General features: G+C 40.5%; 1 protein-coding gene and 1 pseudogene across 1 annotated transcript in view; one reads left to right on the forward strand and one right to left on the reverse strand.

The window, feature by feature from the left end:
- LOC115295959 overlaps positions 1-27,799 on the forward strand; it is a 429,236-nt gene that overhangs the window by 195,521 nt on the left and 205,916 nt on the right. The window lies entirely within an intron of this gene.
- Positions 13,614-14,223, reverse strand: LOC115295954 (annotated as a pseudogene).

The following is a 27,799-nucleotide window of genomic DNA, read 5'->3' on the forward strand; positions in this document are numbered from 1 at the left end:
AGAGAGTGATCCTCAAGCATGTTCCATGTCTCCTGCTACCTGTTTTATGCTCATGATATTTGTATCTTTGTGTCTTGATACTTTTAAATCTCTCTGTGTAAGATATTTGGACCCAGATATGTTGACTCAGATATTTTTGTATGGGGACATTCTGTCACTGGACTACTGGCCTTCCAATACTTTAATTTGAAATAATGGGAAAAACATTTATCTTCACCCCTTCTCAAATGCTTTTTGCTCTGACCCTGACTCCCACCCCCGGTGTACAGGTCAGAGAGAGGTTAGGGGTGATGGACAGGTGAGGGTAATGGATGAGGTGAGGAAGGGATTGAAATGAATCCCAGGGATGAGTTAAAGGTTAGAGATTTCCATTCACAATGTACTTGGAAATGAAAAATAGGGGTTTTCTGATTTGGTATCAAAATGACCTGCTTTATCTTGTTGTAACTTTTTCTATATATGGTGACGTAGAATCCCAGCCACAATCCTTGTCTGTAATCACAAAATAGGTTCCTCTGGTTAGAGAGTTTATTTTAAAATTCAGCTACCATTTTGATGGTTTATTGTACCACAGGTGGGGCAGGGCCCCATTTCTCTCTCTCCCTTTTCTCTCCCTGTGGACTTCTGATATCTTAACCCATATCAATGACAGCTTTTATTTTTATTTTTGAAATTTTTTTATAGTTTATTTATTTTGAGACAGAGAGAGACAGACATTAGTTGGGGAGGGGCAGAGAGAAAGGGAGACCCAGAATCTGAAATAGGCTCCAGGCTCTGAACTGTCAGCACAGAACCTGACGCAGGGCTCAACCCCATGAACTGTGAGATCATGACCTGAGCCGAAGTCAGATGCTTAACTGACTGAACCACCCAGGTGCCCCTGACAACTTTAAAAAAATAGTATATTTAGGAAATGTATCCTTTATCATAAAGAAAATATTGTTTTTAGAGGGAACCTGAAGGAAACCTATATGTTGATGGCAGTAATTTGTGGGATTATTTGTAGTTGTGTTGACTGTGCTAACTATTCTGCAACCCTTGACTTTGACTTGGACCCATCCCCTATTACTAATGATGTGTGAATGTGCAGAGCATGTACCCACATTGTCTCTTAGCCCACTCTATGATTTTTTTAATTAATTAATTAATTATTTAAAATAGTTTATTGTCAAATTGGTTTCCATATAACACCCAGTGCTCTTCCCCACAAGTGCCCTCCTCCATTACTACCACATCTTCTCCCCCTGGCCCTTCTCTTTCAACCCTCAGTTCGTTTTCAGTATTCAGTAGTCGCTCAGGTTTTGTGTCCCTCTCTCTCCCCAACTTTCTTTCCTCCTTCCCCTCCCCCTGGTCCTTCATTAGGTTTCTCCTGTTCTCCTGTTAGACCTATGAGTGCAAACATATGGTATCTGTCCTTCTCCACCTGACTTATTTCGCTTAGCATGACACCCTCGAGGCCCATCCACTTTCCTACAAATGGCCATATTTCATTCTTTCTCATTGCCATGTAATACTCCATTGTATATATATACACCATACCTTCTTGATCCATTCATCAGATGATGGCCATTTAGGCTTTTTCCATGATTTGGCTATTGTTGAAAGTGCTGCTATGGACATTGGGGTACATGTGCCCCTATGCATCAGTACTTCTATATCCCTCGGATAAATCTTTAGCAGTGCTGTTTCTGGGTCATAGGGGAGTTCTACTGATAGTTTTTTGAGGAACCTCCACACTGTTTTCCAGAGCGGCTGCACCAGTTGACATTCCCACCAATAGTATAGGAGGGTGTCTGTTTTTCCACACCCTCACCAGCATGTATAGTCTCTTGATTTGTTCATTTTAGCCACTCTGACTCGTGTGAGGTGGTATCTCAGGGTGGTTTTGATTTGTATTTCCCTGATGAAGAGTGATGTTGAACATCTTTTCATGTGCCTGTCGGCCATCTGGATGTCCTCTTTGGAGAAGTGCCTGTTTATGTCTTCTGCCCATTTCTTCACTGGGTTATTTGTTTGTTGGGTGTGGAGTTTGGTGAGTTCCTTGTATATTTTAGATACTAACCCTTTATCTGATATGCATCTGCAACTATCTTTTCTCATTCTGTTGGTTGCCTATTAGTTTTCTTGATTGTTTCCTTTGCAATTTAGAAGCTTTTTATCTTGATCAGGTCCCAATAATTCATTTTTGCTTTCATTTCCCTTGCCTTTGGGGATGTGTTGAGTAGGAAATTGCTGCGGTTGAGGTCAAGGAGGTTCTGTTCTGCTTTCTCCTCAACAGTTTTGATGATTTCCTGTCTCACATTCAGGTCCTTCATCCGTTTTGAGTTTATTTTTGTGTATGGTATAAGAGAGTGGTCTAGTTTCATTCTTCTGCATGTTGCTGTCCAGTTCTCCCAGCACCACCTGCTAAAGAGACAGTCTTTTTTCCATCAGATACTCTTTCCTGCTTTGCCAAAAATTAATTGGCCGTACATTTGTGGGCCCCAGTTCTGGGTTCTCTATTCTATTCCATTGGTCTATGTGTCTGTTTTTGTGCCAATACCATACTGTCTTGATGATGACAGCTTTGTCGTAGGGACTAAAGTCTGGAATTGTGATGCCTCCCGTTTTGGTTTTCTTCTTCAATATAACTTTGGCTATTTGGTGTCTTTTGGGGTTCCATAAGAATTTGAAGATAGCTTGTTCTAGCTTTGAGAAGAATGCTGGTGCAATTTAAATGGGGATTGCATTGAATGTTTAGATTACTTTGGGTAGTAATGACATTTTCACAATGTTTATTCTTTTGATCCATGAGCATGGCATGTTTTTCCATTTCTTGGTGTCTTCTTCAATTTCTTTCATAAGTTTTCTATAGTTTTCATCATATAGGTCTTTTACATCCTTGGTTAGGTTTACTCCTAGGTATTTTATGGGTTTTTTTTTTTTTTTGTGCAATTGTGAATGGGATCAGTTTCTTGATTTCTCTTTCCGCTGCATCATTATTGTTGTATAGGAATGCAACAGCTAATATCATCCTCAATGGAGAAAAGCTGAGAGCTTTCCTGCTGAGATCAGGAACACGACAGGGGTGTCCACTCTCACCACTGCTCTTTAACATAGTGCTGGAAGTCCTAGCATCAGCAATCACACAACAAAAGGAAATAAAAGGCATCAGAATCAGCAAAGAAGTCAAACTTTCAATTTTTGCAGATGATATGATACTCTACATGGAAAACCTGATCCCCTCCACCAGAAGGCTTCTAGAACTGATCAATGAATTCAATAAAGTTGCAGGGTACAAAATCAATGTACAGATATTTTTATTTTCAGTAGATGTAAGTGATGCTTCTCTCACATAGGCAAGGTAATTTTCCTTTAGGAAGAGATGATTAAGAATATTGAATGTATATTGGAAAATTCAAGCTTTTCACCAATGTTGATGAATAGGTCTCTTGGGTAAACACTACCCAAGATAGTAATATCAGTAGTTAAGATATTTACCTAAAGTTGGTTCCTCAGCCTTTTGAAACTATATTGTATCTGGCTTCCTCTTTCAAAGACCAAGACTTAATGTCTAGATAGCATATCACTATCTCAGCTTCCTGGCAGAATTTCTGGGCTGGTAGGTCATGGTGGCTTCTTCCCATGGCCCTGAGAAAGGGCATAAAACAAAATCAATCCTGTCAAGGTAATCCCTCTGTCCTCCCCTCCCCCTGAAAGACAGAATCCCATGTTCTGGAGCAGTCACAGTGAAGGGTATCATTTCAAGTAAATTTAAATGCTATTTACTCAAAAAGATTTTTTAAATGTTTATTTTTGAGAGAGAGCGAGAGAGACAGAGTGCAAGTAGTGGCGGGACATAGGCCCTCTCCCAGAGAGAGGGAGACATAGGCTCCAAGCTTTGAGCTATCAGCACAGAGCTCCACATGGCGCTTGAACCCACAAACCATGAGATCATTACTTGAACCAAAGTGGGAAGCTTAACTGACTGAGCCACCCAGGCACACCTGTTTACTTTTTAAATAGATTTTTTTTTTTTGGAAACCAGGAAGGTTCATTTTTGGAAGAGTGCTGTTTTTGCTGACTTGATGTAGTACTTTCTGCTGGTCAAGGATGATATACGTACATTTGCAAAATTCCATCCCTTTTTCAATATGCCATCGCAAGCTACTAATTTATGGAATGGACAGTTGTATCTCCTTGAACAGTTGTATCCCATTGAACAGAGAGGAACCACTTCCTTCGTTTTTGCCTCCTTGCCTCTCCCCAGCTTTACTCTCCTAGCAAAGACAGAGTTCTTAGCACTCATTTGCAAGATTTGGGATATGATAGGTGATTCTGGATTCTATGAACTCTTTTTTGATCTCTTATTATCTGATTCTGGTTTTTATTGTTGGATTTTTTCCAATCCAATTTCCTGAGATGCAACGTGGTGCAGGAGTTAAGAACATAGGCTCTGGGGACCAACTTCTATAACTGAAATCCCAGCTCTATCATCCATCAGCTCTATACCTTTGCCCACAGTTAGCCTCTCTGTACCTCACTTGTCTCATGTGTAAAATAAAACAAATCATGACATAAACCTATAGAACTGTTGTAAGGATTAAATAGGTAGATGCATGTAAAATTCCTAGAACAGTGTCTCAGTATGAGCTATTCATTATTCCACCCCTGTGCTTGCAGAGAATAATTTGAGCCTTACTATTTTGAGTCTCTTTATCTTTTGCTCTAAAGGAGCAGCAACATCTAGGAAAGTACATCAATAGACTTAGGCTAAAATGCACATTTGCAAAAATGTAAACTAGTTGTTCTGGATAAATACCCTTGTATATGTCTCTAATTCTTAGTAATTCTAATTCTTAATAATGAGAATACACTCAAGTTCAATATTATTATGGGTTTCAACTCTGTAGGAGCAAAGCATTTCTTAATAAATGAAACATAAAGACTTCCTGATAGTACAATAAATACATTTTTCTGTATCTCCAGCATCTTTCACAATTTTGAGTCCATAGTAGACACTTAATAATGTTTGTAAATTCATAACCTTGGCCATGGTATCATTCCACTAATAGCCTCTGACAGAAGGCTCAAGGTGGAAAAGGAAGGAATGGGGAGAACCCACTCTTGTTATGTCCTCTTATGCCAGCAGCTAGAACATTCACAGCTAGGTGAAAATACCTTATCACTTGCTTGGAGGTACAGGATAAAATATAAGATATCCCTGTCCCTCAAATAAATATATATCCATTGCCTTTTCTAAATGTTAATATATGAGTTCTTTTTGCCCATTGGCCTATATTTTTCTTTTCTTTGTAGAAATAATATACACTAGGCATTTTTGCAGCCATAATTTCTAGCCTGTAGAGCTCAATAACTTTTACAAATTTCTTTTTCATTTTTACTTATTCTTCTTTTTCGTTTTCTTCATTTCTTTATTTAGCTTTCTCTACTCCCTCCCCCCTTACTTCCTTTTTTCTCTCCTTGACCTAATATGTCAGGGAACGAGGTATATAGATTATAAGCTGGGTCCATCTCTCCATCCTACTCTCCACGGACACATCAAGTTTATTTAAATCTTTTTTAGGCCCTGACTGAGAGTGTAGTTTGGATTCACCTAGACCCACTTAATTTATTATTAATATATATTGAAAGTCTTTCATGATTATTTGGAATAATCATGAAATCCCTGTTATCAATGAACTCATAGTTTAGAGAGTGGGCAATACTAGTATAAATCATAACATTATAAGTTCTATAATGCCTGTAAAAAGAAACTGCTTTGATCGCAGAGAAGAGTTTGTGATAACTTTCCATGGGAGAGCCACTAATTTGGTCAGTGTCCCCCTCCCATTCTTCTCTTACCAGGACAGCATCTAAATGCATCTCTGGGTTCTCTCTCCTTGGTGATCAGGACTATTTATGCTTTGAATCAGAGGCTGGAGGGTGGTCTTCTTAAAGACTTGCCTGCCCTATTGAAATTATTGGGATAACTCTGCAGTGTTGCTAGCATTTTAAATATTGTTATAGGAGATCATGTGCTCTGTCCTGCTTCTGGGGTTGAGCCTAAATTTAATGATCTTTAAAACCACAGACCATGCAGGCTTGTGGAACTGCCTACATGTGTTGAAAAAAAAAATGCTGTTGCTGGTGTGGAATTGCAAGATAAGCAGAGAACCCAGTAAATGACTCAGTGGGAGTTGTCCCCAAGGGAGGGATAAAGAAAAGAGTATACTGTTTTTTGGCAAAGGAAACTGGCACTTAACATGATTATTGCAACTCTGGGCACTTGGGTTTTCCCACTGGGGAGATCAAACGTGATAACAGCAGAGCTGCTCTTCCAAAGCAGAACCTTCATGAGCTCCAGTCTCCAACTGAGATGTCAAATGGCCAATATCCTTGGCAAGAAGAGCGGTTTAATTAATTAGAGCCTTGAGCTGGCAGCTTGCAGCAAAAGCACCTGAACTTGGTTTTCTGTGAAAAGAACTGCAGAAAGCTGCTTCCAGGGACTCGCTGCTCCTCCAGAAGCCTGCCTCAAGTGTCCCCCTGTCTCCATGGGAAAGACAGGTGCCGTGCACTCCTGATGAGGGATCTATTTCCACTTGGACTTCTTTATAGAGTGGTTTCTGGCAAAGTCTTTCCCTCTTCTGCAGTCCTAGAGGTGGGTGGCCAAAAGGAAAGTGTGGTTTGCAGTTTCTGTTTGGAGAGGCACAAAGGCATCTGGAGTAAGCAGAAGGTGTCCAATGAAAGATTGCACTCTGGCTGAGTCAGAGCTTGCGATCTTGCATTATTGAAAGCTGGACATCCTAAGATTATTCGAGCAGGAAGAGGTCTTGAGGCTGGGCTAGTGTCATCAAGGTAATCTGGCATTTTGAGAGATGTCCCCCTGTTATCTCTTAAGGGGCTTTGAGACTCAGGTATCAAAAGCAATGCTGCCAGTGTCTCAGAGGAAGTGTCCTGCAGCTTTGCAAATGTTTTGTGTGCCCTTGTTGGGCCTCCATGCAGCACCTTCTGCTCAGGTTGCTACGGAGATACCCCTCTGGAAGACTCTTCAGTTTACTTTTGAAGGACAGAGATAGGCTGGAGGACAGGGCTGTGCTCACCCCTCCTTGCAGAGATGTGCTGAGGTACAAATCACGTGATGACAATGAGGCCCACAAAGTGTACAGCTTCCAGTTCTGCTCCCACCAGGGCATCTGGCTTTCTTCCTTTGGTTTTAGTCTTAATCATGACAGGGGAAAGGCTCTGTGTCACCATTTCCTAGCTCTCTAGTTTTTCAGAAATCTTGTAGGCCTCTAAAAGAACGTGGGGTTATTTCATTTGTTGGTAAACAAAGCCTATGTAATATGTAGAATATTTATAGCATTAGGTGCTTTAATCTCCAGTCTCTAAATGACTCTGGGGCCAAACTGCTCAAATAAAATGCTACCTCCAGCATTCATTAGTTTTGTGATACTTAGCAAGTTAATAAGCCTCTCTGTGCCATTCTTCTTCTTCTTCTTCTTCTTCTTCTTCTTCTTCTTCTTCTTCTTCTTCTTCTTCTTCTTCTTCCCCCTCCTCCTCCTCCTTCTCTTCCTCCTTCTCCTCTTTCTCCCCCTCCTCCTCTCCTCCTTCTCTTCCTTTTTCCCCTTCCCCCTCCTCCTTTGTTTTCAAATTAGAAAATATAAAAGCATAAATGCAAAATTAAAATATTGTGTTACCAAGTGCCTAAGTTAGCAAAGTGTAGTATTACTTAAGAATGTGGGAGTGACCAACTAAGGATATGGTGATCAAAATCTGGAGAGTAAATGTAAAGCATTAGCCAGACAGAAAAGAGTTAGGGGAGACACCAGGTGAAAGAAGTTTGGAGAACACTACTTTTTAGGGACCAAACTAAACAATAGATACAAAAGGAGACAAAACTAATGAGCCAGTAGAGAGGGTCTGAGGGTTTAAAGATGTGGAGAAAAGATGAATCAACTGGCACAAGAATGTTTTAGAGACGGAGAGGAAAGGATGCTGGCCATGGAAGCCAGAGCATAAGTGTAGAAATTAACCTTGACTAGAAGGAGAAACACCTCACCTGCACAGAGGGCATTTCAGGATGAATGGATCTGGGTGCAGATAATAATGGGACCTACCTCATGGGGTTACTGCTCAGTGATGTGTCTACATCATTTCTGGAACGGGCGTCTCTTGATCTAGAGACAGATCTACCCACATCCTCTTGGGAAATTATCCCCTCCCTCCACAAGCAACAGACAGTGGTGAGACGCAAGTGAGATAAGCATGTTACTTCCTATCACCACAAAGGGGAAACAGACTGGGGGCAGCTGCTGGTGTGTAAGCCTGACATCTGTGCGTGCCCTTGGGTAGCCCTTGCTTCTGTCTGTAGGTGATAATTTCTGAGGCCTCTGTCTCTGCGTCTGAGAGGGTTTTTCTTCTTTTTTCTGTTATCCTCTTTGGCCACAAATGAAGGTGGCATTACAGAATATGTCCTCATCAAGCTGTGATCACTGACATCAACACTGAATACTAGAGAGGCGCCTAGGTAGCTCAGTCAGTTACATATCTGACTTCGGCTCAGGTCATGATCTCACAGTTGGTGGGTTTGAGCTCCACGTTGGGTTCTGTGCTGACAGCTCAGAGCCTGGAGCCTATTTCAAATTCTGTGTCTCCCTCTCTCTCTGCCCCTCCCCCTGCTCATGCTCTGTCTCTGTCTTAAAAATAAACAAAAAAAAAATTAAAAAACAATACAAAACTCTGAATACTATACCTTGCCCACTTCTAGCACCCACCTGCTACCATAGATGTCATTAATTAATTAATTTCTAATTTATATTCCAATTAGCATATAGTGCAATAATGATTTCAGAAGTAGATTTCAGTGATTCATTCCCTATGTATAACACCCAGTGCTCAACACAACAAGTGTCTTCCTTAATGCCCCTTACCCATTTAGCCCATCCCCCCACCCACAGCCACTCCAGCAGTCCTTAGTTTGTTCTCTGTATTTAAAAGCCTCTTACGTTTTGTCCCCTTCGCTGTTTTTATATTATTTTTGCTTCCCTTCCCTTATATTCATCTGTTTTGTATCTTAAATTCCACATATGAGTGAAGTTGTATGGTATTAGACAACTTCATTCTCGGCCACGTTTCTCTCACCATGTGTTTTGGAAGTTCCTAAGAGTCTTTTACATGGGTTTCTCAGTCTTCCTTACGGAGGCCTGCCAACTGGTTAGATGAGGGAGGCTGGTCATTGCCTTGGCTGTCAGCTTTCCAGGAAGACACTGCTGACCGGTCAGCCGGGTGGGCAGGCAGGTACCACTGCGGTGTAGCTGCTGCTGTTCTTCAGTCATGAAACTGGAGAACGCCCCTCTCCCCAGCTCTGCAAACAACTTGGGCTCTCAGGCCTCAGAGCAGCACTGTTCTCAGAGTTCCAAAAGCCTTTCATGAACACAATGTCTTCAGCTTAGGGCCTTACCACCTTCCCCACTGAGGCTCAGGACTTGTTCCTAAATCTAGGAGGAGAGGCACATGCCACGGCATCCTCTCCACTGTGTTCCTTGTCCGTATCTCTTCTTTCTCCTGAACACCCTTGCACCAAATTTGCTGCCTTCTCTTTTGTCCAAGCACAGTGCCTGTGTCTTAGTCTGTTTAGGTACGTGCTCAGATGGTTGCCAGCTCAGTTTCATAAACTTCGAACCCCAATCTGGACAGCTAGGATGCTCTGGGAATTTACTTCTTCAAGTAAATTGAAGTAGCTCAAAGTCTTTGCTTACAAGACTCCTAGTTCTAGAAAAGAATGAAGGTTAATTAACCAAAATGTTGGTCTTTTTGTTCCTTCAGACGCCAGTCGTTGCTAGAGGAAATCCATGTTTATGTTTCTAATGCTCTCTATCTCTGTAATGTGCATTTCAGCAGTGTCTGGATTTAAAGGATTGAGAGAGCCAAGTGTCTGTAGATTCTTATCTTGACCTCCATTCATAAACAAAGGAGGCTAGATCCCTTATTGAACCACCCATTCAACATCCTTAGAACCAAGCTTGCTACCTCAGCATTTTAAAACTTAAATCACTATGTGTACACCAGAAGCTAATATAACTTTATGTGTCTAGTATACTCAAAACAAATAATAAACAAATAAATACATAGACAAAAGTTGGCTTTTATATGCAAACAAGCTATTTCTAGTGGAATCAACGAAAGGTCAACCTAGTCAGGAAAACCTGCCAGTTTGGCTTTAACTTAATGTCATTTTATTGTCATTTGTAACTGTGAAGTTTTTTAAAAAAGATTTTATATTCTTTTTAAATCGATCTCCTTCCTCCCTCCTTCCCTTCCGCCCTTTCTTTCTCCCTCCCTTCCTTCCTTCCCTCCTTCTTTCCTTCCTAGTATGGTTAACATACAGTGTTGTATGTTTCAGGTGAACAATATAGTGATTCAGCAGTTTTATACATTAGTGCTTTTCATGATGAGTGTACTCTTATTCCCCTTCACCTATATACCCATCCCTCATCTACTCCCTTCTGCTAACAATAAGTTTGTTTTCTATAGTTAAGATAGTCTAGGCGTGCCTGGGTGGCTCAGCTGGTTAAGTGTCTAACTCTTGAATTGAGCTCTGGTTATGATTCCAGGGTCCTGGAATCGAGTCCTGCTTTGAGGACTGCACTGAATGAATCCCACTGCACTTGGGATTCTCCCTGTCTCTCTCTCTCTCTCTCTCTCTCTCTAGTGCTTGCACACTCTCTCAAAAAAAAGTTTGTTTTTTTTGGTTTGTCCTTTTTCTTTGTTTATTTTGTTTAATTCTGCATTTGAGTGAAATCATATGGTATTTGTCTTTCTCTAACTGACTCATGTCACTTGATATTATATCCTTTAGATCCATCCCATCCATGTTGTTGCAAATGGAAAAATTTCATTCTTTTTTATAGCTGAATACACACACACACACACACACACACACACACACACACACACACACCCCTCTTCTTTATCCATTCATCTATTGATGGATACTTGGGCTGCTTCAATAATTTGGCTATTATAAATAATGCTGAAATAAATAGGGGTGCATATATCTTTTCCAATTAGTGTTTTTGTATTTTGGGGGTAAATACCCAATAGCATGATTCCTGGATCATAGGGTAGTTCTATTTTTGATTTTTTGAGGAACATCCATACTGTTTTCTACAATGCCCGCACCAATTTGCATTCCCACCAGCAGTGTAGGAGGGTTCCATTTTTTCCATATCCTTGTCAACACTTGTTTTTTTGTTTTTTATTCTAGCCATTCTGACAGGTATGAAATGGTATCTCATTGTGGGTTTGATTTGCATTTCCCTGATGATGAAGTTGAGCATCTTTTCATGTGTCTGTTTGCCATCTGTATGTCTACTTTGGAGAGATGTATGTTCATGTCTTCTGCCCATTTAAATTGGATTATTTATGGGAGTTTTTTTTTTGAGTGTTGAGTTGTATCAGTTCTTTGTATACTTTGAATACTAATCTTTTATTGGATATGTCATTTGCAATGATCTTCTCCCGTTCCATAGGGAGAGTTTTGTTGTTTCCTTTGTTGTATAGAAGCTTTTTATTTTGATGTAGACAATAGTTTATGTTTGCTTTTGTTTCCCTTGCCTCAGGAGACATATATAGAGAAATGTTGCTATGGCTGATGTCAGAGGAATTATTGCCTAGGCTCTCTTTAGGATTTTTATGGTTTCAGGTCTCATATTTTGGTACTTAGTCCATTTTGAATTTATTTTTGTATATGGTGTAAGAAAATGGTCCAGTTTCATTGTATGTAACCATTAAGTTTTCCCAGCACTGTTTGTTGAAGAGACTGTGTTTTTCCCATTCCATGTTCTTGTCTCCTTTATTGGAGATTAATTGACCATTTAATCATGGATTTATTTTTGTGTTCTCTAATCTGTTCTAATGATCTATGTGTCTAGTTTGTAACTGTACTATACTGTCTTGATTACTGTATCTTTGTAGTATATCTTAAAATCTGGGATTGTGATACCTCCAACTTTGTTCTTCTCTTTCAAGATTGCTTTGGCTATTCAGGGTCTTTTGTGGTTCCATATAAACTTTGGGATTTTTCTAGTTCAGTGAGAAATGCTTTTGGTATTTTGATAGGGATTGCATTAAATCTGTAGATTTCTTTGGGTATTATAGACATTCTAATAATATTTGTTCTTCTAATCCATGAGCGTGGAATATATTTCCATTCATTTGTGTCATTGCTTCCTTTCATCATGTTTTATAGCTTTCAGAGTATGGTCTTTTACCTCTTGGTAAGTTTATTTCTAGGTTTTTATTATTTTTGATGCAATTGTAAATGGGATTATATTATTAATTTCTCTTTCTACTATTTCATATTTAGTGTATAGAAATGGAACAAGTTTGGTATATTGATTTTTTTTTATTCCTATGACCTTATTGAATTCATTTATCAGTTCTAGTAGTTTTTTGGCATAGTCTTTAGGGTTTTCTAATATAGTATCATGTCATCTGCAAACAGTGAAGGTTTTATTTCCTCCTTACCAATTTGCATGCTTTTATTTCTTTTTCTTGTCTTTTGGCTGTGGCTAGGACTTCCAGTACTATGTTGAATAAAAAGTGCTGAGAGTGGACATCTTTTTGTTGTTCCTAATCTTAGGGGAAAAGTTTAGTCTTTCCCCATTGAGGATGATATTAGCTGTGGGTTTTTCACATATGGCAAGCGGTGCCAGCAAGGCCCATGCTGGTCTGCTGTGGGAGGGAACCTTCAGCTGGGAAAACTCCTGCCTAGGCCAGCTGTGTTGGAGAGGTAAGATCCTGGGAAGTGCATGGGGGCAGGGCAGGCTGCTAGCAAGCTAAGTGGAGTGTTGACATTGGTTCCTGCAGGGGTCCATGTATATAGGCTGGGGGCCTGCTCTTTTGTTCACTGAGAAATCTCCCAAAGATCCCCGCCTTCTACTGTGATTAGTAAATAAATCTCCTTCTGGTATACCCCATGTGTTTTTTGAACTGCTGCGTCTATGCTATATCTCTGAGAGGCTATTTGTTGTGCTGTCTCTTTAAAGGCAGGATTCAGTTTCCCATTGCCCTCCTGGCTCTCCTGGAGCTGAGCCCACTGATTTTTAAAGTTCCAGGTGTTAATCCCTGCTGATTGATGATTGTAAGAACTTGTGAAAACTTCAAACTCTGGATTTCAAAGCTAAATGTTATGGGGATTTGTCTTTTGCATGCAAGGTGCCTGGGGTACTTGGGTGTGGGGTCTGTTCCTCTGCCCTCTCCATGCTCACCATGTCCCTCCCTCCTGTGGACACTCCTGAGGGTCCATTTAGCACTCAACCTTGCCTCCACTCTTCTTACCCCCTTTGACATGGCCTCTATTTTATACTTAGCAATAGAGTATCTGTTCTGCTGGTCTTTGCATCATTTTCTGGGTTATTTACACTAAAGTGGATGTTACCTATTGTATCAGGAGGTAAGTTTAGGATCTTCCTACTCTGCCATATTCCCCACACACACAAAAAGAAAAAATATTTAATTATTTTTAAATTTTATTTATTTATTTATTTATTTTGAAAGAAAAACTATTTTATTTAAAAAAAAAGAAACAAAAAACAAAAACCACAAAAGTGAGCTCTGAGAACGGAGGGTTAGTCCGTGTGGGCCTTCAGTGTCCTGGTGGTAATTTTGTCCTTCTCGATGATGTGGACAATGACACACATGCCAGACACTGCATCCTGGTCCACAGCGTTCAACATGGCTTGGGAGATGGTTTCAAACAGGTGCTCAGGGTCCATGTTGGGCTCCCAGAGGGACTCGCACATCCCATACATCTGCTCGGAACATGTGCCACTGACCACAAAGTCATCAGTGTCCATGGGGCAGTTGATGAGGTCTAGGGAGCAAATGAAGGGCTTAAAGGTCTTCGGGTCCAGCCTGGCGATCACTGGCTTTGTGTAGTAGGGGCTGAACCGTTTCTCATATGAGAGGTTGGCCACCATGCTCATGAGGGTGTAAGGCTTGATCTGCCGGCCTTCCTTCAGCTCATACAGGTTCAGCTGGAGCTTGAGGCGCTGGGCAACAGTCTGGACATCGGTGGCCAGTCCAGCCAGGCCTATGTACAGCCGATCTCCCGTGGGAAAAATCTTCTGGAAGTCCATGGTCACCATCTGGGCCTGGATCCCAAAGCGCCTGTTGGCAGCGATGGCCACACAATTCTTCCCCTTTATGGGCCCCTCCATTATAGGACATAACAGACATGACGGCGGTCATGTGGGACCTCCACTCGCCACAATTCCAGCTAACCAACTAGGGACCTCACTGCACCTTTATTATTTTTTTAAATGTTTATTTAGAGAGGGGAGGGGCTCACAAGCGGAGGGAAGAGGCAAAAAGAAGAGAGAATCCCAAATAGGCTCCATGCTCTCAGTGCGTGGTAACCAACATAGGGCTCAATCACACAAACCGAAAGATCATGACCTGAGCTGAAATCAAGAATCAGACCCTTAACCAACTGAGCCACACAGGCACTCCGAAAAAATATTTTAGGTGAAAGAATAAGCATAAGCCCAGGAATAAAGGAAAGCGAAATAAGACCGATTCTACAAAAATTAGCTATATATGCTCTTGGAAAATAATATTGATGTATTCAAGGGAGATTATTGGAGTTAGCACAATGTTATGAAAAGATCTAGGTCTTAGATTTGATTTAATCATGGATTTGTATGGTTTGGGGCAGTATCTTAATTTCAGCATCTATTTCCTCATTTACCAAATGGTTATAGTAGTTGGGCCCAATATAAAAAGTGCTTTTGTGGATTAACTGTGTGCCTGTGGGAATGGCATGAACGTGGTTCCCTGGTGTGAGGGTGGAGAAGAGGGAAAGAGGGAGAGATGAAGAACGAAGACCATGTTTGCTTTCTGTAAAGTCAATGGGAGGACAGAGGGGAAGATTTTTTTCATGTGCATTTTTTATGAAGGGAAGAACAGAGGAAAAGTCCAACTGCAGGAAATTTATTGTGCTGTTTCATGCTTCACTAGTGAGAGAAGCTGGAATGAAGGTGCCCCTCTTCATGAATCAAACTGTGATAAACCCTAAGTACTACTGGCTCTTCAAAGGCAGGAACAACAATGCTGTTGTTTCTGTTCTTCCCAGCACATCCAGACTGAGCAGTGAAACAGAGTTGGTTTTTAATAAATGCCTGTTGAATGATGAATAAATGAATGAATGGATCCAAGATATAACTTAACCACATGAGGGTACAAAATAGTCTCCAGACAAATGCTTTTTGTATGAATCAGAAAGTGAGCACACAACTAATACTCAATTGTACAATAAAAGTACAAAAATAGGTGGGCACAAAACAGTTAAAATGCAAACCCCCCAATGAAACAGCAGGTACACTATTTTTAACCCTCACCACTGCTGCCGCTGCTACTAAGGATGTTTAGGAATTTGTTTATATGATAAAGGAAATGACTACGTAGATATAGTTTGGAGACTTCCAAATAATAAAGGAATCTTTTTTATACTTTCAGTATGAAAATTGATCTTCCAAAAACAAGAGCAATTTAAAATAACCCTTTTGCCATAGTGATATGGTGTTTGCAAATTATGTATTGGGAAAGAACAGTGGCCCCTGTGAAAGTGGGTGAATTTGTAGACATGTTCAGAGCTGTGTTCATAGGGTATTTAAAAGTCTGACCTTGAAGCATTTGCCAACCATTTAGACTTTAAGGAACTGTAAACCCACCAGGGCTGTGTTTGTTCACTGTTGCTGCTGTTTACATTTGATGCATGAATGAGTGAATCTAGGGAAATCGGATCAGAATTCCTTGAACCTTCTATTCTTCTGTTAAGCTTGCTGAAACACTAACTCCTAGAGAGTATTGGACAAAGAGCAAATTGAGTAGATGGGAGATTGTGATATATAACAGCCCCATTCACAGATATGTTTAGGACTTGGTGTGAAAGAAATGGAAGAATGCAGTTATCTGCAGGCCTGGACAGGTTTTCCCTGCCACTCTAAAGTTCGAGTTATGTCACTTTGTTTTTATGGAAGATTTCTTTTTTCTTTTTTTCTTTTTCTTTTTGCTAACCAAAGGAAATTAAAAGAGGATTTTCATTTTTACAAAATGGTAATTGCTTTTCGTTATAACATTTCAGGTTTAGGATAGGTTTTATAGTAACATTCTACTTTTGAAGAGTGGAGGAAAAGTATTTTTCATTTAAGAACAAGGAAGAATTTTAGCTGGCATAGGGAATAACTAAAGACAAGCAGGGTATAGATATGACTCAGGAAATCATATCAGTCAGAATATACAGTCATGAGATGTGTTTTAGGGGTAAAGTATGAGAATATTTTAATTTCTTGGATTATCTCTGGGGAAGGATTTTTTAAAATATAATTCATTGTACAATTGGCTAACATACAGTATGTACAGTGTGCTCTTGGTTTAAGGGGTAGATTCCCATGGTTCATCACTTACACACAACACCCAGTGTTCATCCCAACAAGTGCCCTCCTCAATGCCCATCACTCATTTTCCCCTCTCCTTCACTCCTCCATCCACCCTGTTTGTCCTCCTATGGTTGGCCTCCTTCCCTCTCTGTTTGTAACATTTTCCCCTCCTCCCTTCCCCCATTGTCTTCTACTAAGTTTCTCAAGTTCCACTTATTAGTGAAAAATATGAAAGATATGTCTTTCTCTGCCTGACTTATTTCACTTACCATAACACCCTTGAGTTCCCTATATGTTGCCACAAATGGCCAGATTTCACTCTTTCTAATTGCCATATTCCATTGTATATATAAGCCACATCTTCTTGATCCATTCGTCAGTTGATGGACATTTCGGCTCTTTCCATGATTTGGCTATTGTTGACATTGCTGCTATGTACATTGTGGTACCTGTGCTTCTATGTGTCAGCACTTCTGTATCCCTTGGGTAAATTCCTAGCAGTGCTATTGCTGGGTCATAGGGGAGTTCTATTGTTAATTTTTTGTGGAACCTCCACACTGTTTTCCATAGTGGCTGCACCAGTTGATATTCCTACCTGCAATGTAGGAGGGTCCCTGTTTCTCCACATCCTTGCCAGCATCTATAGTCTTCTGATTTGTTCATTTTAGCCACTCTGAGGTGGTATCTCAGTGTGGTTTTGATTTGTATTTCCCTGATGATGTCATTTGTTTGGTTTTACAGTACTCATTCATATATGTTTATTGAGCACCTACAATGTGCCAACCACTGGGATGAACAAGATGAAATTGTTATTTGTCAGGGGTTCACAGTCCATTAAACTAAATAACATTTACAGCAGACTGAAAAGAAAAAGGCTAAGGAAGGTGTCATGTGGAAGGCCACTTGGTGGAGAGTGGGGTGTATTCAGACCATTTCAGAAAGCTTAGGTAAATATGGATGGCTAGAGGGACCTGTGGGTACATTTCTAGCATTGCTAGTAATTCAGTATATAACTACTCCATGTCCAGTTCTTTGAATTAAACTGACTCACCTGTAATGTAAACCACACAAGGCAGATGGCATTAGGGAAAACTGTGTGGAACCCTGGCCAGTCTCATCCCATTTGCTTCCATGTTTGATCCAGACATGTTTGTTTTACGGCTCACTCTCATTTTTCCAGATTCTAAATTCCTGACTTTATCCCCCTGAGACAGAGATCCACCTCTAGGGTGCTCCTCAGGTTCTCAAAATGTCCTGACTCTTCTTTCTTACATGGCTGCTGCTTTAGCTTTCTCATCCAGCCCTGGTCTCTCCCAGGTGAATTCACTCCTCATTAGGTCCTAGTGCCACAGGCTCCTCAGCTGGTGCCACAAGCCTGTGAGTGGGCTTCCCATCATCCATCTGGATAGAGTCACTGCTGCTACCTTTTGCCACCTGCACCTGGGAAATAGGCCTGGGTGAGAAGACATAAACAGGCATGAGGGGCAGCAGATGGCTGCACTGAAGGGCACAGAGCCCAAAAGAGGTAAATTAAGGAGGTAGAGTGGTGTTTGTTTCTGCTTTTGAGGTTAGGAGCGAAGGCAGAGGTTATACATGCTCACTGTACCTTAGAAACACCCGAGGGGAATGAGAAAAACTAGAGTGCATCTTCTGTCCCTGAGATTCTGATTCAGTTGTGCTGGCAGGAGGCCTGGGAACTGACAAACTTTCAAGCTCTCTGGAGGATTCTACTGTGAAGCCATAGTTGAGAACCATTGAGCTAAGGATGTGAGTGGTTTTCCATCTCAAAGTTATTTTTCTTATTAACTGGCCCTGGTTATGGGGACTGAGTTTGCTACCCAATCCAATCTCCACCATGCTGGGGACACTGCTCCCAGCTGCCTACTAATGGGGGTCTGAAAAGCAGTGGCACTTTTCCTCATTGATCTTTATTTTACACCACTTCTAATGTGGCCTCAGTGCTTTTATTGGCTCTAGAACTAGAGCTTGTACTAAATGTGGATGACTTCCATATTCTCTAAGCTCAAGTCATGGGCTGTCTCTTGAAGACAGTCATCATATGGGTTTCAGAGATTGACAACTGGAAGCCATCTGTCTAAATACTTGGATAGGTATTTCCTGAGTAGGTGCTGCCATTTTCTTTGTGCATATATGTGTGTGTGTATACTATATATATATAGTGCTTCTCAACAGAGACACATGTCAGTCACTCTGGGGGAATTTATCTAGATATACATACCCATCTTAACTAGCTCTTTCAGGAAGAATATTGGGTTTATGGCATTTGTGCATACATGGTTAGGAAAGACTTCCCAGATAACTCTAATAGTCCAGACCCTGACTGATCCTCCGTTAAAGGTGAATAAGTTGGAACTGATGATTTGAAGATTACCTGGAAGATATCATTATATATTTGAACAGCCAACCTGAAAAGTGCATCTATTTATGGTAGAAACTGCTAGGCTAGCTACCTACCAAATCTGTTCCTTCCCTTTTTCCAAAGAGAATAGGTCTGCTCTTAATCCACAAGGACTGATAGACTGCTATTATGAAAGATTTCACAATGGACCTGCTCCCTTCCCATGGCCACAATGAAGGCTGTTACCCTTACCAAAATGGCAAAACACAGAGCATCTAACAGTTAGCTATACTCTGTACTTTAGGAAAATTCCTGCCCCTACAATTAATATAAAGCCTGACATTTAATTCCACATATCAATTTATGTCATTCATCTAAATTATTTTATGTCTTTATTATTATTTTTTTTTAATTTTGAGAGACAGAGACAGAGAGCGAGCAGAGGAAGGGCAGAGGGAGAGGGAGACACAGAATCTGAAGCAAGCTCCAGGCTCTGAACTGTCAGCACAGAGCTTGACACGGGGCTCAAACCCACGAACTGTGAGATCATAACCAAAGCCGAAGTCAGATGCTTAACTGACTGACCCACGCAGGCGCCCTAAATTTATGTCATGAATCTAGAAGACAGAGTTCAAAATCCTGCTTGTCCAGAACCATCCATCCTCTGCTCCTTGTCCTTACACTTATGGCCTAGTGAAATGTATTATGGCTCCTTCTACATAGAACTTGACATTTCATGTATCTCAACATTGCTAAATTTATGGATAATGATTTACAGCTTTCCTACATACAAAAAACCCTAGAGCTTCCCTCCCTATTTTTTTCTGCACCTCAGATTCTGCACAATCTCTGGTAGGTACATAGAAAAGTTATCAGTTACTTAAGATCTGTAAGACATCATTTTCTACGTCAAGAAGTAATTCATTGCTAATTCTTATAGGCTCTGGGCATCGGAAAAACAATCTGAATGAAAGAAACCTTATATTCCCAGTATAAATACAGAACCTATCCTAGATAAAATATAGAGGACTACTCTTTGGAATTATTTAAAATCAACAGAAATAATGGCATTCCACTATCCTCTGTCTGTGGACCCACCCTGCTTTCAAGGTTCCCTGTCACATTTGCCCCTCAGAAACTCTGCTTCCTCCCCTACCCCTCATTGTCAGTGTAGCCTTTAGAGCCTAAGGTAGAGAAGCAGAATATATGGGCGTGGACTTCGCTATCACAGAGAGCAAGAATGCCTTACAATTACCTGATTCCAGATACTGATATGGGCCTCAGCCCACCATTCATCTCAACAATTCCTCAGTCATGCCACTGTGTGCAATCTGGCAAATCCAGGGTGGCCTGAAGACCTACTGCCAAGGAAAGGCCAGGGGAGAAAGGCATGTACCAACTTTCACCTATCCTTTAAAAATGGAGTCAACTATGAAGCAAAGCTGCAAAGACTACTGACACTCTCTCCGTTGATTCTGACTGCTTGCCCTCACTCTTTCTCTAAAGTCTGCCTCATATCTGACTTCAACAGCCACCTGCACCTCTTGCTATATTGGTCATGCTTTCTACCTCTCTCACCAGTATTTTGAACTTCTACTCTCCTTTAAGTCTTTTTGCTCAGCTTACCCCCATCCCATTTGTCCATCCAGGCTGATATAATGAAAATATCATAGACTAGGTGGCTTCAAAAACAAATATTTGTTTCTCCCAGTTCTGGAGGCTGGACAATTCAAACTCAAGGCACAGGCAGAGTGGTGTCCAGTGGAGGTTGCTTCCTGGTTCATATTCATGTCTGTGTTTCTTAAAGTATATGTAAAATAGAAAAATTATTTAAGGGTCTACATCTTTCTGCATTGTAACAATGACAATTTGGGGGGAGAATTTAAGCTCCATTTTGAGAAAAATGGTGGGGCTCAAAGCAACCAATGTCTGATATATGAAGGTGACTACTTATAAGTTGGCCAGAATATGGGATTGAAGCACAACATTCCAATGGAGTTTATACTTGGGACATAGAATGAGGAAGCTGGTTAATACAATCAATACTAGTAATATGCTGCAGCAAATAACAATACATGTGAAAGGTAAAGTGAATACCTTTTGAAACTGTAGCCACAGCAACAACTGAATTATTTTCCCCTCAAACGCTGGGGAGAGTTGGTAGGTTAACAATTTGAAAATATTCGAATTCCTATTAGAACAATGAAGAGAAGAGGGAATTTGCTTATAAAATGAAAGTCAGGTGACAATGAGGAAAAACTGTGAAGCTAGAAAGTTTCATTGTGGAACTCTCTCACAGGCAAGAAAAGTGATTAAAAATGAGAAAAGTGCAAACAAAGCTAAGGTGTCAAAAGTGAAGAAACAAAACATTTAACGGCAAACACAGTAGCTCAGGAAGTGAAGAGCACAGTCAAGTGTTGAAGAGCACGAGCATCCTAGGACTCACAGATTCACTATTGTGCTACGTAAAACTTTTTGAAGATTGTATGGGAGGAAAAACCTTGGCAAGTGGGATGAAGGAGGGAAGAAAAGAATGTCAAAGGCTAAGAAAGAAAGATACTAGAAATTGGAGTCCACCACCATTTCTGAAAGTTTATTGTAGTAGATTTTAGCTGTAGGACTACCTGCAGTGGTCAGCTACGTCCATGAAGGGCACATCACAGTGTGTTGTAATATAGTGTATGTGGTAGGGAAAACATGAAGGAAAATCATGGAACATTTTAAAGGAAAAGGGAAGTAGAAGGTATGCTATATTTGAATTAGTGATGGGCTTTTGATTGCTCCAACAAATCATGATTATTTTTTTAAGATAATGCAAAAATATACAGTGCTAATTTGAGATGTGTTGAAAGATCTTTAAATTATTCTTAGGCCATGTGGCCAGTATATATGACCATTTCTAAAATCATTGATTAGAAAGGAAAGGAAATGAAAGCACTGGATAAAATCATAGCCATGGCTTTATGCATAGTCTGTTGATAATCTATTAGTAAGGTTAACCCAGAGAAGCAGACAAGTAGAGGCATATATCAAGAGATGTATTTCAAGGAATTGGTGGTACAATTGTGAGGCTAGCTAGGCAAGTCCAAAATTCCTAGAGCAAGCTCTCAGGAAGAAAAGCTAGAACTCCCAGGCAGGGGCTGAAGCTGCTGTCCATGGGTAGATTTTCTTCCTCTGGGAAGCCTTTAGTTCTGCTCTTAAAGCCTTCCAACTGATTGATTCAGGCCCACCCAGATTATCTAGAATGATCTCCCTTAAAGTCAACTGATTATGGACTTTAATCACACCTACAAAATACTTCCATGATAATAGCTATATTAGTGTTTGATTGAATGATTGGGATTTTAACGTGGTCCAGTTGACACATCAGGAGACTATCAAACTCTTAAGAAAATTTGGTAAGAATGAGGTGTTAAATGACAGAAGATAAAATTATAAGAGCTCAGCCAGGGAGTATCCTGGTCATTTATTCTGAAAATAAGAGAAAGGGAGAATACATTTAAAATATAAGACTGGAATATGAGAAATCTGGATGGTGTAAGTTATTAATTCACTCACATCATCATTCACTTACCTGTGTACTTCCTTATTCATCAAACATTTGTTTCTAGCTAAGGAAGGGATACTGAGATTATAACAATACGACACATCTTCTTCCAGTAAGTATGGCCCAGGCTGGTGAGAAAAACACAGATGTAGAAAGATATTTTCAAGATGTGTGTTTTAGAATATGATATTATAGAAGTGTGTATATGCGGTGATTACAGCAAGGGGGAGCAATGACAGTAGTAGACAAATGAAAATGAACTTGCATTGAAGGTGTGAAATTCTAATAGACCAATGAGATTTCTGGACATATATGAGAAGAGGATGAATGAAGAAAATGGGAATAAAATAAAGGGAATAAAAAAGTTACAAGCAGGGGAGGGTAACATTTCTTATGCTAATTTTCCTCCAACATATGATGTGTGGCTCCCCAAAATATGTGTGATCCCACCAGCGGTAATGAAGATCCTTTTATGGCCTGTGGAAAAGTAGCACAATCTCAGAGGGCAGCTGTGCATCTGCTAGACTAGAGGGAAAAGAACGCACTGTATAGAATTTTTTCTCACCTCAGGGTTACGGAATTTCAGCTTTAAGAAACCTGAAGATGAGAGTGATGGTTGAGTGTATGGGTACCTGAAATGCCAGATGTCTGCATTGGCTCCAAAGACTCCACTGGAAAGAAATGATTTTTAAGGTGAACATATCTACCCCTAAAGACACCAGTTTAGGTTTCCTCCCTTTCCCCTCTGCCCTTCCAAAATAGATCCCCACTGTATTAATTTGGACTCTTGGTCGCAAGTAACAGAAATCAATTCAAATAGGATGAACAAAAATGGATTATTTGTGAGAATGCAGGAATACATCATAGAACCAAAGGTAGGCAGGTAGCCAGATCTCAGAGAGGGGCTGGGCCTGGGATCTTCACCCTGTCTTTCCTCTCTTTTCTGCTTATTAATTTCATTCTTTCTGGGGAGCAGTGGCCTTTGGTCTCCAATCCGCAGGGTGAAATATCTCCCACATCGTAGACTATTTGCTCCAGACTTAACAATTATAGCTGCAACCACACGTAGTGATTTTCCAAGTTCCAAATTGGACTGACTTAGTTTGGAACAGGTATCTGCCCTGTTTAATCAGGTATGGCCCAGGGCTTTGCCTAGGGAGAGCATGAGGTCTCTGTTGTAGGAGAGATAGATCATGCACTAGCTAAACATCTCCAGGGAACCATAGACAAAGAGAAGGAGATGTGGAAGGCATTATGCACTTTTAGTCTCACCTGTGAACTTGATTCCTATCTTTATTTGTTTTCATCCTGACCTATGGAGGGCCTTATTTCCATAGCCCTAGAAAATTATGATGCCCAAGATCCATAGTGAAATCTTCAGGAATCCAATAGCCAATGTGTTTCATTTGTGTTTCCATTTTAGTCAGACCATAGTAACACACTGAATTCAAGAGCTACCCTTCCCTTTCTTTACTTCAATCTGTCTATGCCAGGAATTAAGAAACAAAAACTCAGTAGATAATTCTGTCTTCACCTAACTCCTCTTCTGTGCTTAGTTTTGTGGAGGTCAATATCAGAGATACTGAGGAAGCGGAAGACATGGATCTTGAAAAAATAAAAAAAGAAAAGAAAAGGAAAAAGGCTTATCTATTGGAACAATAAAAGGGAAGATTGAGAATAAAGCTGCATTATATCAGACACATGTTCTAATAGAACACATCACTATGATATGATATCACAAAGAACTAGAGGAATAAAATACTTGGGACACTGTCTTCCTTGCACCTCATGTTACCTCATGTTACCTGCCAGTCTTCTAGGCACAGAGTGGGGAAGAGCATCCCCGGCCCCCTGCACCCTGTCCCCTTCCTCAGGGAGAGAAGAGAAAGGCTGGTGAGATTGGTGAGAAGCCCTAAGAAATGCCAGGCGGGGGAGAAAGTGAACATGAATATTGAAATATTTCTGAACTTAACTAGTGGTTTTTGAAATCAAATTTGTTAGACTTCTCTCTCCATGATGCCAAACTGCCTCTCTATAGATGTATAAGTGATGGTAATTACTCTATTTTTCTGAGTTTTAGCCCTCGTAATAGTATTATAATGATAATATATTTTACATGGTAATATCCTAATAAGAATACTACATATAAGATTAGGTGAATTGTATTTGACAAACTTAATTTTAGAAAGCCAACAGGAAAAACCATGTCCCAATGAGATTAAACGCTGCCTTAAGTCCTCAAAGCGGGAAATCGCTAGGTTAATTTTGCCTTTATCACTGCTCCTCTCCCTATTCCTAGAGGGCTTTGCAGCCTCTCTTGGAACCTGCACCCCAGAGCCTCTGAAGCACCTGTTGGCTCCTGGGTGAATGGTGATGAACTTCAAAGTGAGTTTTTCCTAGTCGCTGTTATTACCTATCTCTCAATGAACCCTATAGAGATCAGTTAAGCCAATGAAATTTAAGTGAAAGAATTTAGAACTTATGAGGAAAGACTATCAGTCAATAGTTTTAAAAATAATTTAGTATCTCTTGGCCCTGGATAATTTTCTCCTTCTTTCATAAATAGTTCAACCACACACACACACACACACACACACACACACACACACACACAGGAGGGACAGAGAGAGGGGGAGAGAGAGAATCCCAACCAGGCTCCACACCATGAGCACAGAGCCTGATGTGGGGCGTGATCCCACGTACTGTGAGATCATGACCTGAACTGATATCAAGAGTTAGACACTTAACTGATTAAGCCACCCAGGTGCCCCTAAAATTTTTAAAGCTAAATTTGAATCTTAAAAACAAACTGTCAGATCATACTTTTAGGGAGATAGAATGGAGTCTCCCTCAGAAATTATACCACAAAGGAAAATGCCTCTGATTGTGGTTGCTTCCTAAGGTGTGAGTAAGGACTCACTGGGAAAACAGCCACAGTTTTATTATGACAAATATAAATAAATAGGAAATATAATATTTCCCCTATTATCTATAATTATACTCAGTATAGCAGTACATAGGATATCCTATCAAGGTTATAATGGTTAATTTTATGTGTCAACTTGGTTGGACCCAGGTGCCCAGATATGTGGTCAAACATTCTGGATGTGTCTGTGAGGGTGATTTTGGGTGAGATTAATTTAAACTGGTGGACTGTGAGTAAAGCAGATTGCCCTCCACAATGTGGGTGGGCCTGATCCAATCATTTCAAGGCCTGAATAGAGAAAAAGACAGACCTGACCCCAGCAATAGGGAATTCTGACAGCAAATGGCCTTATGACTTCACTTGCAATGTGGCTATTCCTTGGGTATCTAGCCTGAAGGTACCACCCGCAGATTTTGGACTTATCAGCCTTCATGATTACATGAACCAAATCCTTAAAATAAATCTCTTTCTCAAGGGTATGCATGTGAGTGTGCACAGGCGCACGCGCACACACACACACACACACACACACACACACATACACACACTTCCTATTGGATACAGAGGTTGAATTCCATTATTTAAAGAAAAAAAAAAAGGGAAGCTCCCTTTAAGAATTTATTTAAATGGTATAGACTCTATTAATTCCTTTAAAATACTCCCTCTTGAATGTGTAGGTTTATAAATCATTTAAAAGGTCCTTTATTTAAGCAAGCACTTAATGAATAGGAGCAAAAGCTGCAGTAAGAAGTAAATTATGTGGGACACAGTTGAACAAGTATTAGATTGTGAACTCAAGGAAGACAGGGTCATTTGCATCCAATATAGTTCATTCTCTCATCTCTTGTATTGAACCATATGAAATTGCCAATATTGGAGTGTGTCTGATTTAAGTAATTGCATATGGTTCAATCTAATAAAAGTATAGCATGTATTTTTTTAAAATTTTGTTTTGTGTCTTTATTTTATTTTGAGAGAGACAGAATGTGAGTAGGAGAGGGGCAGAGAGAGAGGGAGACACAGAATCTGAAGCAGGCTCCAGGCTCTGAGCTGTCAGCGCAGAGCCCGACACGGGACTCAAACCCACAGACTGTGAGATCATGACCGGGCCGAAGTTGGATGCTTAACCAACTGAGCCACCCAGGCACCCCAAGCATAGCACATATTTTTATATGATAATGACCAAAAAAGAATACTTCAAGATTTTTTCCTCATATACATAGTTTCCTTCATTTAGAATCGGTTATTAATTTACTGATTTGTTTTATTTTTAGGGCCAGTAAGGTAAGTATAAGATGGAGGTAATCAAATACTTTTATGTGAAGAATACACAAACTTGGGCTGGATGATTGGTTCTTTTAAGTATTTTTCATCAAATCTTGAGATTTCAGTTCTTTTCTGAGGATACTGCAACACCCCTGAGATCATAGATGCAGTCTCTTCTCCCCCTCCAACCAGTGTATAGCTTCTTGCCTCAGTCGCCATTCCATGTGAGTTAACTGGCTATGTGCCAGGTGTCCATGCTGATGCTTTTGAAGTGCTTGCTGATGTTCAGTGTATCTCTTAAGTGATATTGGTAAATCTGCACAAGATTAACTTATGACATCTCCAGTGATCCCGAGTAGGGCAGGATCCATAGCTGTAAAATACCTTACCAATTTAGAAAACTCATTCTCCTTTCATCTTCACACAAACATCATGGAAGGCACTGCCTTTCCCATATTTATAATGGACAAGATGCAGCCTAAAGAGCTAAACTCACTTGCTGAGGTTACATAACTTAATGGAAGGAGCTAGAACTGTAAATCACTCTGGGCACCGTTGTTTTACCACCTAGAGATTGATTTCCAGCTTTCCTGTGACTTGCTCTTCTTCTGATTCAGTTCTTCCCATTTTGTGGATAACTCATCACTGGACCTCGAGCTGCGAATGCAGCAGGATTCTGTGAACATTTTCAAGGCTGTTTTTAAGGAGAATCTTAGCAGCTCCCTGCTGCATTCTGGTGATTGGTGTAGGCTGTGTCTGGGCTTGCTCTTGTTCCAAAATGCAGTGCTGTCTTAGCAAACTTTCCGTAAAGCGTGTGCACTTTGAAAGCATAGCCATCTGCATGCAGCAGAGCTGAAAATGTGGCATCAGAGCAGCTGGCTGGTTAAAAGGCAGCCTCCTTGCTGAGTGCATTCAAAGAAAAGATGACATCAGGATACCCATGTAGCTGCTGTATAGTAAGATGAATTCAGAAATAGTGGGAAGTGTGAGAGGAAAAATTTGTGAGGCTCTGCCTCAAGTGCTGAACAACAGGGAGTAAGTGGGAATTATGTGACCATAGAGCAGCCTGGCTGTTAACCACTGTGAATGGACGAGTCCTTTACCAACAAAGGTGCAGAGGGACGGTTAGTCTCAGAGAACATGCCCTGGAGGACAAGGGCTGTTCCTAACTCTGATTTGTGTCTACCCCAGGACTGTACACTGGACCCAGACATTTGGATTAGAAGAGAAAAATTGTCAAACTCAGCAGAATGTTCTTTGTGGTCACAGAATAACAC

Source organism: Suricata suricatta, chromosome 1 (assembly GCF_006229205.1).
Source record: "Suricata suricatta isolate VVHF042 chromosome 1, meerkat_22Aug2017_6uvM2_HiC, whole genome shotgun sequence".
Taxonomy (NCBI): Eukaryota; Metazoa; Chordata; class Mammalia; order Carnivora; family Herpestidae; genus Suricata; species Suricata suricatta.